This window comes from Giraffa tippelskirchi, chromosome 2, assembly GCF_054371585.1.
Source record: "Giraffa tippelskirchi isolate mGirTip1 chromosome 2, T2T-mGirTip1v1.2.pri, whole genome shotgun sequence".
Classification (NCBI taxonomy): Eukaryota; Metazoa; Chordata; class Mammalia; order Artiodactyla; family Giraffidae; genus Giraffa; species Giraffa tippelskirchi.
The window spans coordinates 11,295,337-11,310,083 of NC_137276.1; the positions used below are offsets into that span (position 1 = coordinate 11,295,337).

The 14,747-nt window shown below is 45.3% G+C and overlaps 1 protein-coding gene across 11 annotated transcripts in view; it reads right to left on the reverse strand.

The window, feature by feature from the left end:
* PLPP4 (phospholipid phosphatase 4) overlaps nt 1-14,747 on the reverse strand; it is a 438,966-nt gene that overhangs the window by 85,251 nt on the left and 338,968 nt on the right. The window contains exon 1 of one of the 11 annotated variants that reach the window (XM_081535822.1): nt 528-564. The exons of 9 other annotated variants lie outside the window; for them this stretch is intronic. The gene's annotated coding sequence lies outside the window, so the exon portion shown is untranslated. Of the gene's footprint in view, nt 1-527; nt 565-14,747 lie in introns of those variants that run through there. One more of the 11 variants, XM_081535797.1, reaches the window with a different exon arrangement.

Sequence of the window (14,747 nt, forward strand, 5' to 3'; positions counted from 1 at the left end):
CTACTGAGCCAGTGCTAGACAGCCTGGAAACTGTGACTACTGAAGCCCACACACTCTACAGCCGAGCTCTGCAAAAAAGAGAAGCCACTGCGATGGGAAGCCCACGCACCACACACCGCAACTAGAGAGTAGCCCCCGCTTGTCTCAACTACAGAAAAGCCCGTGTAGCAACTAACACCCAGCACAGCCAAAAAGAAATAAGTTATTTTTAAAAACGCAGAAACTTGGGCCCCAGCCCAGATCTGCTGACTCAGAATCTTCATTTTTCACAAGATTGCTGTGAGCGCTATAGTGGGTACAGACAGAGTTCTTGGGAACAGCCCATGCTTCCCAACTGCAGCCATTTAAGAACCAAGGCGGCCAGTTTTGCTTGATCTGCCCTCCACCTGCACTGTGACTTTTCTTCAGACTTTGTAAACTGCAGTGAGTTTATTCTAGAAGAAACCTGATGTCACTGCTGAGTTATGGGATTGGCATTCCTTTTATAAATAGTTGGTAAATGTTAAAAGCAGGCTATTAGATTCTACCTTGATGCTTTTGCCTCTGGAGGCCGGCCTTCTCTGTGAGGTCACAAGACCATTCCGTGCAAGATGGGAGGATAGAAGGAGAGGAAGCAGGGTGCACGTGCCTTCTTCATGATACAGAGTCAGGTGGATCATGTCCATGGACAATGGAAATTCACTTTGCGAAGCCCCTACCATTATCTCCAGCATCACTTGTGCCACAGAAGAGGCAGAAAAAAGATGAAAAGCAAAAATGACAACTCAAAAGCACAGAGGCCATTCACTACAGAAGAAATAGCCCCCCGGGTCTTAGGACCTCCCGCCAGCATCAGCATAATGACTTGACTATGCTGATAATCCCAGCATACCCCAGGCGAGTATAATGACTGATGTCCTTGAATTTTCAAGAAAACGCTGAAGGAAGAGGAGCAACTCTTTGGCCACTGGGAGGTGTGTAAACCCACTTCAGTTACTTTTATTTCCAATAAATATAATGCAGAGAAAAACATCTCAATGCCCAGAAAGAGAATGACAGACCCACTGATGCAGAGTTCCTAGTACTCCGAGGCTGAGAATCAAAACTATCCCCCCTGTGAATGGCATTTCTGCATCACCACAGAGACTCATGAAGAAAAAGAGTCTTGGTGTGACGATCAGCACCCCAATTCTGTGGCTAAATGCCCCACTTATCCATTTTAAATCCAGACAGGCTTAAGAGTGGAGGGGACTTCTAAGACTTCATCAGACTTGATGACCAAAAGTAAACAGAAAGGAAGAGTGAGCGCTATGAGAGAAGGATGAATGTAAATCTAACCAGTCAGAAATATCATGTATTAATCATTTCAAAGAAAAAATGCAAGTTAATGAGATCCCATAGGTGCAAAAGCAATGTTTTCTGCATTGGTACTGATCAACTCTGATTCACCATCCAGGACCAGTCCAGTCTCAAAATAACTGACTTCTCCCCCAGTCAAATGCAGTCACTGAATCTTAACTATTATCAAAAGCATCATTGCCCTTAACAGTGATTTGAAACTAAAATAAAATGACTAAACTGTATAGGTCAACATGTTCTGATATGAAAAGCATGAAGTTACTATTATAGGTGATGGTGGTTGAGTCACTAAGTTGTGTCCAACTCTTGTGACCCATGGACTGTAGCCCGCCAGGCTCCTCTGTCCATGGGATTTTCCAGGCAAGAACACTGGAGTGGGTAGCCATTTCTTTCTCCAGGGGATCTTTCTGACCCAGGGATCGAGCCGGGGTCTCCTGCACTGCAGGCAGAGTCTTTACCAACTGAGCTACCAGGGAAATAGGAGATGAAAAATTTTCTCTCCTGAAAATGAAAACTGTCCAAAGTCAGGTAACTTGCTGTGGGATCTTGATCCAAGACAAGCTCCTTCGAACTGGACAATCATCTTAGTCTAACCTTCTCTTAATTTCTCCCTGCAAAGTTTAGACAGTGTTGCTCATCTTCTCCTCAGTTCTCTGATGATACAGAAGAGTTCGGAAAACAGACAATAAGGAAATTCAAAGATGTTCTTCTAACTTTTTAGTGTCAGTGTTAATCGCTCAGTCGTGTCCAATTTACTGCGACCCCATGGACTGTGCCCTGCCAGGCTCCTCTGTCCATGGAATTCTCTAGGAAAGAATACTGGAGTGGGTAGCCATTCCCTTCTCTAGGAGATCTTCCCAACCCAGGGATCAAACCCGGGTCTCCTGCACTGTAGGCAGATTCTTTACCATCTGAACCACAAGTCTATGCCTAGCATAGATGCTTTAATCCTTCTTAGACCAGATCTTATCTACATATCTCACACACACACACAACCATAACCACACACACACACACACCAAACCAGAACTTAAGTGAGCAGAAGGCAAGCAGAAGTAAGCAAGTTTCTAAGATACCAGGAAGACCTTACTAAAACTAATTGAAATAGAAAAGAGGCAGAAGGAGATCGGATGCTGACACAGAGTGAAGAGCAGGCAGAAAGCTAAAGGAGAAATAAAGCCAAGAAGTTAAAAACATCCTAGTGTCTTCCTTTTCCCCTCGGGTAGGTGACCAGCCACTGCTTCTCGCCAAATCACAGACACATGGCCTGTCACCCTTCTGTGGTCCCCTGAGCCCTCGCCCAGGAGAAAAAGGATGCAACGCCAGTGTCACACACTGTACCATGAGGGTCTCTCCAGGAAAATAAAAACATTTTTTATGTTTTAATAAAAAAATACTAGCAGCAAATAAAAACATCCCCTTGCCCCTCGGAGGATTCCCCAGACCAGGGCCAGCTAGGGTAGCATTTACAGTATGACAGATACATACCAAACTCACACATGCTCACAAACACACATACACATGTACACACACATTCTCTCCTGTTGGCTAGTCCTGTTTTCATAGCTCACCTGCCCTTAAGCAGCCTAGGATACAGTCTGCTTACACAGGAAGGGGTGTAGCAGGGGGCAGAAAATCGACTTCCGCCTTTGCCTGTTGTTTATTCATTCAACAAACATTTACTGAGTGCCTGTGATGTACCAGATACTGTGTTATGAACCCTGGTGTATGAAACACATATGATCCCACTCTTGTGGAGACTACAGTCAAGGGATGCTAAGCTACACCTGACTGGGGAATGAGATGTCAAGGCCTTTAGTTACAGGTGTGAGAACTCTGACTACACAAAATCTCACCACCCCAGGGTGTGAATCTATTACCGTCCACTTGCTGAATGTGGCAAGAGATTCAGCCCAAAGCTGGGAATGCAGGGAAATGGCCAATCTTGACATCACAGTAGCAGGAACAAGTCCCTGAACAAGGGACTATGATGCTACTGTCCTCTGGGCCTCTTCTGACTCAAAGTCAAGTTTTCAAAGCCCCAGGATCTCCCCATAATCATCTAAGAGATTCCACAGATTTGTCAATGACGTTTAACTCATGTTCCTTGATAACATGCTTTTTTCAAGACAGGTTAATATTTCTGCTATATACTTGACTCAGATTTCAACATCCTTTCCTCCAAACACTAGTAACACAAGATTATATGGAAATATGAACTTAGACCATTAAACTTGGTTCAAATCACTGATTTGGCATTTTCCAGCTGGGTGACTTGAAAAAAGTCACTTAACCTCTCTGAGACTTCAAATCTCCCTCCTCGCTTCCCAGGATGGCCAGGGCAGGGCAGTAATAATGCTGCTATCATTAGCAAGAAGAAATATTAGAATCTGACACAGTGCCTGGGGCACCAAAGGGCTCAGTCAAAGCTGATTTGATTGGCTGCTGTTCTTGCAAATGTGGACAAGAATGATGCTGATGGCTGACATGACCACTGGGTCTAAGAAGCCTTCTCCTCTCCATTTCTGCCCCACCTGGGACAGTGAGGTTTCATGTTGCGGGAAGGAGATGAGACAGGACAGATGAATGCCAACAACTACCAACCACATCCTTTAGCCATTCTTTGAGCAAACAATGGCCCAGAAAGTCACTTTCAAACCTTGCAAGATCCAAAGGAGGAAAAAACAGGACACATGATAAAGCTTTCCAGGCGAGAGCAGAAAGCAGAGCGTGTTTCTTAATTGCACTATTGACTTTTCCTCTCTAGTGAGCCTCTCTCAGGCAAGAGGGAAAACATTCACTAATGGTCAGCAGAACAGGCAGGCAGCTCCACCAGTAGGGAGGAGGTGTTTCAGATTTTCCATTGGTCCTGGGGACAGGCCACTGAGAGAAGATATTGATGGATTATCTCTGTGAGGCAGTAAACCAGAGACGTGCCACCGGACAGGCTTTCCCCTGGGTGGGGGAGCTTAGCCATCCCCACGACAAGTCTAACAAGTATAAGAATAGTAACTAGTTATCACATTCGGAGCTGTCTTGTGCCAAGTGCTTTGTTTGGTGTTTTCCAACATTACTTCGTTTAACCTTCATAAGAATCGTATGAGGTGGAAATTACTGTTATTCCCATTTTAGGGATGAGAGCACTAAGGTTATAAGACATAGGATGTCTTGCCTAAATCTGCACAGTTCTATCTGTGCAGTCCATTGATGGAAGTCCACTCTTCCATGTCCTCCTTGGCACATATTCTGGAATTCTAAAGAGATCAAGGAATATGCACGCGTGTGCGCGCGCGCGCGCGCGCACACACACACACACACACAATTCCCACCAATGTAATGGCATCTGCAATTATTTTAATAAGAGATAAAATTTTCCACAATTAGAAATACAGCCTTACTCTTGGGAAACACAGGATGTCAATCTCAGTTCTCAGTGTGAACAACCGAGATCAAATCCTTGTAAAGAGCAATTTGCTGTTTGTTGTGAAAGAGAAAAAGAAAGAGTAACACACCGTGAAGGAGGTAAAAAGAGAAATGGAAGAACCTGCTCCCACCACCTCCCTCCTCCCTGTGCTTCAGAAAAGCAGGTTCCCTCGCAGCAGCTGACTTAATCAAAGCTACCTGCCCTTCACCTGGATGGAGGAGAATTGCATCCAGGAGACCAGCCACGGACCAGGCAAGAAACAGCTCCTGGAGTCACCACCACCCTCTTGCGATGATCCCCCTTGCTCTGTAAAGAGCTCGCGATAAATGGAGAGCCTGGGGCTTTAGCAAGTGTAGCTGCCCACTTGAGGCAGAGCCTGGATTCATGTTCTCCTTTCTTTACTCTAGGTCTCATGTCCTTTTCAATCAAGTGGACACAGACTCCAGACGGCAGCCTGGGGGAGCATTTCAATCACCTCCTCCAGCTGCAGGACCTTGATCAAGGCACCTCCCTGGCCTCAGTTTCCTCATCTATAAAGTGGTGCTGGTGGCAGCACCTACCTCAGAGGGTTGGTATGACTGGTGAGGTCATACCGCAAGATGAACTGCTGCTGGGAGGTGGGGGGGTGCCTGCGTGGAGAGAGTGTACTGTAGGTGTGTACTGTACTGTAGCAAAAAGCCAAAAACTAAGGTACAATATCACATCCTCCCTTGATATCTGAAACCACAAAGGCTTCTCATGTCCTAACCACAAGTTCCCTTTCCACTCAGCTCCTTCAACCAAATAACCCCCCCTTATCAAGGAGACCAGGTATAGTACCTGCCCATCCCCAAAGAGCAGGTTTCGGTCCCATGGACTGAAATGCCAGCCCAAGGACTTATTCTAACAAGTCAATCACATCCTCCCATGGGAACCAGGGGGCACTGGAGCCCCTTGATAGTACAAAGCCTGCCTCCCATTGCCCGTGGTTTGCTGTGCCCCTGGGCGGCCTGTGTGACGTTCAGTGTCCTGCTTCCCGGGGCTGTGAGTCTGTTACTAATAAACTGCTTCAGTCTCATCTGTCCAGTGTTGGCTGTCATGAACGGTCAGGATCCCTGTAACTCCAGGTCAGGAATCCCTCCCTGACCAAGGGGAAAAATAGGAGGTGATTAAAAGATGCACTCCTCCACCATGCTCTCCTAAATTCTGACGGGATGGGATGGGGTGAGCGGTGCTGTGCTTAGTCGCTCAGTCATGTCTGACCCTTTGTGACTTCATGGACAGAGGAGCCTGTCGGAGCTCCTGTAGCGCACCAGGCTTCTCTGTCCATGGGGATTCTCCAGGCAAGAATAGTAGAGTGGGTTGCCGTGCCCTCCTCCAGGGGATCTTCCCAACCCAGGGATCAAACCCAGGTCTCCAGCAATGTAGGTGGATTCTTTACCATCTGAGCCACCAGGGAAGCCCAAGAATACTGGAGTGGATAGCCTATCCCTTCTCCAGGAGATCTTCGATTCCCAGGAATTGAACTGGGGTCTCCTGCATTCCAAGTGGATTCTTTACCAGCTGAGCTACCAGGAAAGCCCAGGGATGAGTGCTGGGACAGTGGAAATATATGGGTCAAGTCTGGAGGTGTTCTCATCCATCTAGAGCCCAGGAAGAGAGACAGAACCAGGAACAGGCTGCATGGAAAAGGCAAAGCCACAGACTCAAAGATGCTCTGCTCACACCAACTCTTCTTCAGCGTTTTTTTTTTTTTTTTGGAAAAATGGCACTAACCTGCACACCCAACCTGTGGTCACCAATGCTAGGACCACAGACCCCTGCAGATCCCTGACATGTGGTTATATGAAGTGCATGGCATCCCCATGAAGCATTCTTCCAAATGTGTATACTCTGAACCCAATCAGGATTTTGGACTCAACTTCCAGCTTGTCAAAATACAGGGGCAGAGGAACAGACAAGTCCAGAAACAAAGTTGCAATATTCCACATTACAAAAATCTGAAGACATAAGACAACCAAATGTAACCACTGTGTGCTGACTGGGTCTTGGGTCAAAAAGAAAGTTTTGTTTTTTTTTAAACTATGAAACAGAAACTTGGAGGATGACAGGAAATTTTGGAACCAGAGAATGAGCTGGATATGAGATGACAGTAAGGAAATATTGCAATTTCCTTCAATGTAGAAGAATATTTTTGGAGAAGCAACTAAAACATTTAGGGTGTTTAGGATCATGATATGTCAGCAGCTTGCTTTCAGATAGTTCAGAAAAGTGTACAAATAAACACAAATACAGAGATAAAGCAAATAGGATAAAACATCAATTGCTTAATCTAGGTGGAGTATATGGCGGATCATTTTGACTCTTTCCGTTTTTCTGAATACTTGACCTTTTCTGGATGAACATGGGCACAGTGAGGTCCCAGTGCAGGAACCTATGTGGGGGAAATGGCATAGAAGGTAGTGTCACCATGAAAGTGCAATGGGAGCATCCAGAGCTGTGGAGTGAAAACCTATTTTCTACCCTTGCCACTTTTTAGCTATGACCTTGGGCTAGTGACATCTCTTCTCTGAGTCTTGCTGCCTCCTCTGGGAGTGGAGATAACCATACCACCTGCCAGGAGGGCCGTGATGAGGGATGGATATGAGGACTTAGCTTGGACTCAGCGTAAGATCAGGCTATTCTCTGCTCAGTTGTCATCTCCCCCCAGAAGTCATCTCCAATAGCAGAGGCATATTCAAAACCACTTCTGCTTCAGAGGAAAAGCAGAACACATTTGCACACGTCTGCAATGGAGCACAGGCATAAATGGAAGCTCGTTTTGCAGAAGCACAACGTTCAGAAACCATATGGATCACCCCAGAAGTCCAAACATTCAGAGCAATTATTTTCAAACATTTCTACAAAGGGTGCCTTCCCTTTGGAAGGAGGCAACAGAAGACAGGAAATGCTTTCATGGCCTGCACCTAAACAGAAAATCCTGGCCTCCATAAACTCAAGCTGCAAAAACCAACACATTGGGTCCAGTCGGGGCTTCATGACCTGGGGCAAACTGCTATACTCCTTTCCGCATCATAAAATGGGTAGAACACCCTGCTGGACATAGTGAGTATCTGGGATCATCATCAGGGTCCACAGGAAGCACTCAAAACTAGCAAGGACACATTAATCAGTGAAAAATTCTAAATTAAAAACTCATTCCTAAAATATCTGCACACCAAGTAACCATGTGTGGACCTTATTTGGATTCTGATTCAAAGAAATTAATGTTAATTTTATTGGGTGTTACAAACAGTATTGTGGCTTGTGAGGGAGGGGCAATTAGAGGGTTTGTTTTTGTTTTTGTTCTCACTGGTTAAAGTTACCTTTTGAAGAATTTAGTTGAGGTGATGCAATATTTGAAATTTGCTTTAAAATACTCCACAAAAAAACTAAAAAGGAGAACAGTGGCGGGAAATAATAAATAAAAGTGCTGATAACTGGAGGAGGTGTTGTAAAATTCCACAACAAAAAACGGTTTTGTTTTTGGTTTTTCCTAATGATTTCATTCACTGGCTATAAAGACACTTAACAAAATTAAGTGTCTTATCAGCCAAAGCAGCTGATACTCTTGGAAAGTATTATTAGCTTTAATTGGATTTCAGTAAAGCATGACAATGGGAAGGGTAATGAAAAAAAATCAGAAAGAAGAAGACAGAGAAATGAAAAGAGGTCATCAGGTCATTCACAAAACAAGCAGCCTTCACACCCGGACCTACCTGGACACCCTCAGGTTAAAGGTGCCCCAGAGTCTGGGGTGATGAGAAGCCCTCTCCCCAGCTCAGATGCTGCCTTGGCAAGTCGGTGCCTAATAAGTAGAGTAATGAGGAGCCAGTGGAAGTGAGCCCTGTGGTGGCCAGTGACCAGGGGCAGAGCCAGGCCACTAGACTTGGGACTCGGGGAAACCTGGCTGCCAGGACTTCTCGGAGCCCAGACCCCATCCCAGCACAAGGCCCTCCTCTCCCAACAGCGCCAGGAGACTGAGCCCTCTAGGACTGAACACTCTCTGGGCCAGACATACTTCCTAGTGGGAAATGATGTTTGGTGCAGAGAACACTGTGCTGGATCTGAACCAGAAGCAAACAAAAGCCACTCCAACAGCAACAACAAAAACTAGTAAGAGAAGAGGGAGAAAAGTGTACATTTCTTTGCTACGAGACCTCAGTCTCCAATTAATCTTTGACACACAATGCCCAGTGAACCGTTCATTCCTAGATTAATTAGGAGTCTTTAGGTACTTACCAGAGCTTAAAGCACTCTGGAACATTCTATATACCCACCCCCAGACCAGGGCACAGCAAGAACCTGGGACTCATCACTGAGCGGAGAACTGAGGCAGAAGAATGCCCCTCAACACTCAGGGCAAAACACAGTGAAGACAGAACTTAATTTGAAAACAGGCTTCTGAGCTATAATTTTAATTAACTACACCAACCAGAGAGCTCTTATTCCTAAACAGGAGACTGCGACATGTCTTTGCGATCTTTTCTCCCCTTAGAACCTCATCTGATTTTCCCTGGTGTCAGCAGTGGCAAAGGACAGTACTAGGCCTTTCTTACCCCAGTTCTTTGCAGAAATCTGCCAAGTTTTCACCTGGACTAAGTCCGTGACCTTTCTCTCCATGACCTATTTTCCCCAGTGGAGGTATCAGGTCATGTTCTCTTAAAATGATCTTCAGTGGGGCTGGCAGGTAAGGGGAGGCTGATGAATGAAATGGAGAAGCCACCAATCTAAAGGCTCAGGGTTGGGGACAGCTGTGATCAGGTGAGAGCAGGGCACAGGTCAGAATTGAGAACAGGAATAGCCAGGTCTATGGCTTTTAAGCAGATTAATCCTTACTTTTGCCCCCAAACTTTGTTGCTGATGGTGACCACCACTAAATGTTTTCATGGCCACGTACCTTGCGAACCCCGAGCTCCCCAGCACAAAGTCATACTGAGACACAGGCCTGTGGATGTGGGCTTGACCTTGGACAACTGGAGACACCCCTAAACTGGTGTCTGGGGCCCCAACAATGGCCAGTGTCTAAGTCAAGAATCAAGCCACAGTTGCCAGTTGGTATGACTGGGCTCTGTGGCTGGGATGAAGCTGTTTGATCGAAATCTTCCTAAGAAGGGGATGAAGATAACCAGGTCGTCATCACAGCTGCAAAGATACAGCAGCATGAGGCAGAATGTAAGGGCCACAGTGGAACAGCAGCTCCAAGAGGCATCCAGGATTCCTGTCTATATTTAATGAGAGCCTTCACAGATCTTAGAACAACACCTGGTATGTAGTAGATGCCCCCAAAATATTTGTTTAGTAAAGAAAACTATCAACAAAACAAAAAGACAACCTACTGAATGAGAGAAAATATTTGCAAATGACATGAACAATAGGAGGCTAATATCCAAAATATACAAATAGCTCATACAACTCAATATAAAAAAAATTACTAAAAATGGGTATAAGATCTGAGTAGATATTTTTGCAAAGAAGATATACCAACAGGAGATGGTCTAAAGGCATATGAAAAGATACTCAAAATCTCTAATCATCAGAGAAATAAGAATCAAAAGCACAATGAGATATAACCTCAAACCTGTCAGAAAGGCTAGCATCAAAAAGTCTACAAATAACAAATCTTGGCAAGGATGTGCGGAAAAGGGAGCCCTAGTATACTGTTGGTAGGACTGTAAATTGGTGAAGCCACTAAGGAAAACAGGATGGAGCATCCTCAAAAAAACAAAAACAGAAACAAAAAAAACAGAACTACCATATGACCCAGCAGTTCCACATCTGAATAACTTCCAGAGAAAATGAAAGCAATCATTCAAAAAGATACCTGAACCCCAATGTTCAGCTTTATTTACAACAGCCAAGGTGTGGAAGCAACCTAAGTGTCCATCAACAAATGAATAGATAAAGAGGGTGTGGTATACAATGGAATATTACTTGGCCATCAAAAAGAATGTAATCTTGCCATTTGCAACAATGTGGTTGGACCTAGAGGGTGTTGTGCTTAGTAAAACAAGTCAGAGAGAGAAAGACAAATATTGTATGCTATCACTTATATGTGGAATCTAAAAAATAAAACAAAAGAATATATAAAACAAAACAGAAAGAGGCTGACAGATATAGAAAACAAACTAGTGGTTACCAATGGGAAGATGGAAGTGGGGAGGGGCAGGATGGGGTAGGGAATTAAGAGGCACAAACTATCGACAGTATGTATAAAATAAATAAGCTATAAGGACATATTGTACAGCACAGGAAATATAGCCTTTATTTTGCAATAACTTTAAAAAGAAGACCATCTACAAAAATGTTGAATCACTGTGCTGTACATTGGAAACTAACGTTAATATTATAAATCAACTATACCTCAATAAAAACAAATAAGTAAATATTTGCTGAATCAAGACTTAACAAATAAGTCCAGCTGTTTCAATACAGATCCAATCCTCCACCACATAGAATCTTAAGTCAGAGGCTGGTAACTGGTCATCCTTAAGACTGAAAAAAAATTTTTTTAATGTATGATTTATAGCCAATATTTAAAAGCCAGGAGGTGTTGCAGCAAAGTCTGCATTTCTGGCTTCCACTGAAGAACTTGGTCTGGCAACCTTGGGCCTGCAGTTCTGCACGGCAACAGGGAGTTGGAGGAGCTGAGAAGCGCCCCGACTTTCGGCAAGCAGAGTCCCATCCAGGGTCCTGCCCACCCATCTGTTTGTGACCTCCCCATTCTGGCCGTGCTGTGTGGCATCTGTGCTCACCCCTTGTGGAGGGAGACCACCAGCAGATTGCTGGTCAGCCTGAGAGTGGGGGGCATTTAAGCAACCCTCAGACCTCTTGGATCTACTCTATGAAGTTGGCTCCTCTGTAGACAATGAGACCCTCTCTCTTGAGGAAGCTGGGCTTTTCAGAGTGCTCATCTGCTGAGTGGTATGTTAGGACTAACCAATCCATGGCACTTGCATATTTACCTGTTTCCCACCAGGACCATCATCACCACCAATTCTGGGCTGAAAGGTCAGCGTACAGACCTTGCTCTCCTCCTCATCTGTGCCAAGTGACAGAACCACCCCGGTCCAGGACCACTGGGAGCCGGGTGTGAGATGTCACGGGCTGCCTGAATGGTTCCTTCTTCCCTCGGTAAATGAGATGCTGTCTGCCGAGACGGCCAGAGGGAGGAAGGGAGGAAGAGAAGAAGGGAGAGAGCGAATTGAGGGAGCGAGGGAGGATCCACTGATCCTTTTCTCAGCGCTTCTTACTGGCCAGCAGCCTGCCAGGCGCATCTTACACCTTCTCTCGATCACTCCTCACAACTAGAAAAAGCAGGCCCTGTTATCCCCCTTTTCCAGAGAGAGAAACTGAGACCAGAGAGGCTTCTTGACCTACCCAAGGTCATTCAGCCAACCTGGAACCCAAACCCAGATCTTCTAACCATAATAATCCTGGGCTCTTTCCACAGCCCCAACCTTGGAAAAATAGGCAAGTACACTCTAAGGGGGACGTGGGGCCACAGGTGGGCTGCAGATGACAACTCAGCTCAGTAGAGGGGGCGGTGGGAGGGCCCAGGGCCTGACTAGGTGGTACAGAGACACAGCCTGGCACTAGTGAGCAGCTCGCTGGACTAGGAAGCAAAAGAGCTGCTAGCTCTGACTCCACCACTGATGACTCTCTAATTGTAGGAAAGTTACTTGCCCTTCAATGTCATTATTTCTTAACAGGTAAGATGGAAATGCCCTCACTTATTCATCCATTCATTTGCAGCACAGCAAGATAGTTAAATGAAAAGCACAGATTTTGAAAGGGGTCTGACCTTGGCCAAATCACTTTGCTTTTCTGTGCCTCGTGTGCAGAAGGACTACTATAAATGAGATGACTGGCACATAAGAAGCAGGTCCAATATTCATCATCCACTCTTCCAGCAAGCATTGATATCACACCCATTGAGTGGGTATTGTGACCCTGGGTTTCTGGGGCACATTCTCCTGTTTTTCCACCCCTCTCCCTGCTCTCTTTCCCAAGTGCCTCTCCTTCCTTCTAGATCCTTCATGAATAATGTTGGCCCTTCAAGACCAAGGCCATCAGGCAGTGGGGACCACACTGGCTCCCACAGCCAAGCTCACCCCTGACTTCTTGTCTTCCCAAACTGAGATCTCCATCCCTGAGTTCTCGCTCCCTCCTGGGCTGAATCTCTAGTTGCTCATGACCTGACAGCCATGGGTTTCCTTTTGGCTTTGGGAGCAAGTCCCAAGCAGGCAGTAGCCACCAACACTGGGAGCCTAATCTTGGCTTAGCTGTTAAATGAACTCCAGTAAAGGTTTTCCTCATTTTTTTCAGTAAGGAACTAGACATTCAGAGTTTTCTGTCTCAGTTCAGTTCAGTCGGTCAGTTGTGTCTGACTCTTTGCGACCCCACGGACTGCAGCATGCCAGGCCTCCCTATCCATCACCAACTATCGTTTTCATAAGTCAACTGTATCTCAATAAGCTGAAAACAGGAAACAACCTGAGTTTAAAGGTCAAGTAGTATTGGGAAAAGGAGGCTAAAAGTGTGTAAATAAACCAACTGATGCTTCTCACCTTAAATGACTTCCCAAAGTTTAACTTTTTATTTTATCAACAGTATCATGTGTCTTCAAATGAATCAGCATCCAGTGCAACTGGCAATATTACTAACCAGCATGACAACCTTGCAATATGCCAGCAGTGAGTCTGTATCACTATACGCCCAGTCAGCAGAAGAGTGGGTACCTTCCCACCTGTACATGTAACATGACAATACAACTCCATGGCTATCAATGAAATATAAAAACATCCTAGGCAGAAGAATTGTCCTCACCATCCTCAACGTATTGGCCAACTGGCTAGACTTACGAGAGCAACTTCCCTAGAAGCTGCAGTCATTATTGGAAGGTCTTAATTGGCTTTCGGGATTTTGCACAGCCTTGCAAATTTGGATAATCGAGTTTGGGAAAGTGTGTAATCAAGCTGATTTACCCACAATTATCTCCCCCTATTACCCTCCTTGTTACCCCATACTGCAATTACTTGCATGGAAAATTTTTATGTACTAGAGACACGCAGGAGAAGGGCAGCAGGTCCCTTCTGAATACCAGAGTGAGTGAGGGGCTCAGCTCTGTCCAAGGAGTCTGGGCCCCTACAGGAGACGGTCCTGAGCAGGCAGACCTGAAGATGGGGAGGATAAATAGAAGTAAATGCCCAGTGAGCCCTCGCTTACACTTGCTTGGAAACTCACAATTACTTCTTCCAAGAGAAGACTCTCTCTCGTCCAGTCAAGGAGTGACCCACTGGGCACTGTCCAAAACAAGCTGAAAAGCAACAGTGAAAAACGATGCATCCATCGACACTTGCTACTGGCTCTGATGCTTGAACTCCCATTCTCTTCCCTCAATTAATGGTAATTTCATACAATAATATTACTTATAACATCTGGCATTCACAAACCGCACACTGTTCTGGGCACTTTGAATGCATTATATGTCTTCTTTCAAACTTCACAACTCCTGTGGAGTATTATTACTACTATCCCCATTTTACAGATGGTCAAACTGAGGCTCTCAGAGGCCACACAGTCTTAGTGCTGCCAGATCTCAGAGCCGGTGCTCATACTCACCAAGTGGTCCTCCCTCATCAAGGGACAGGTGGAGACGGATGGGCCATGTTTGCATCAAAGCATCAGCCGATCTTTTTAAAAACTTACTAGCTTATTTTTTTTAATTTATTATTTTTAATTGGAGGATAACTGCTTTACAATATTGTGTTGGTTTCTGTCACACATCAACACAAATCAGCCATGGGTAAACTATGTCCCCTCCCTCTTGAACCTCCTTCCCACCTCCCACCCCATCCATCCCACCCCTCTGGGTTGTCACAGAGTACCAGTTTGAGCTCCCTGAGTCATACATCAAATTCCCACTGGCTATCTATTCTATATATGGTAATGTATATGTTTCCAA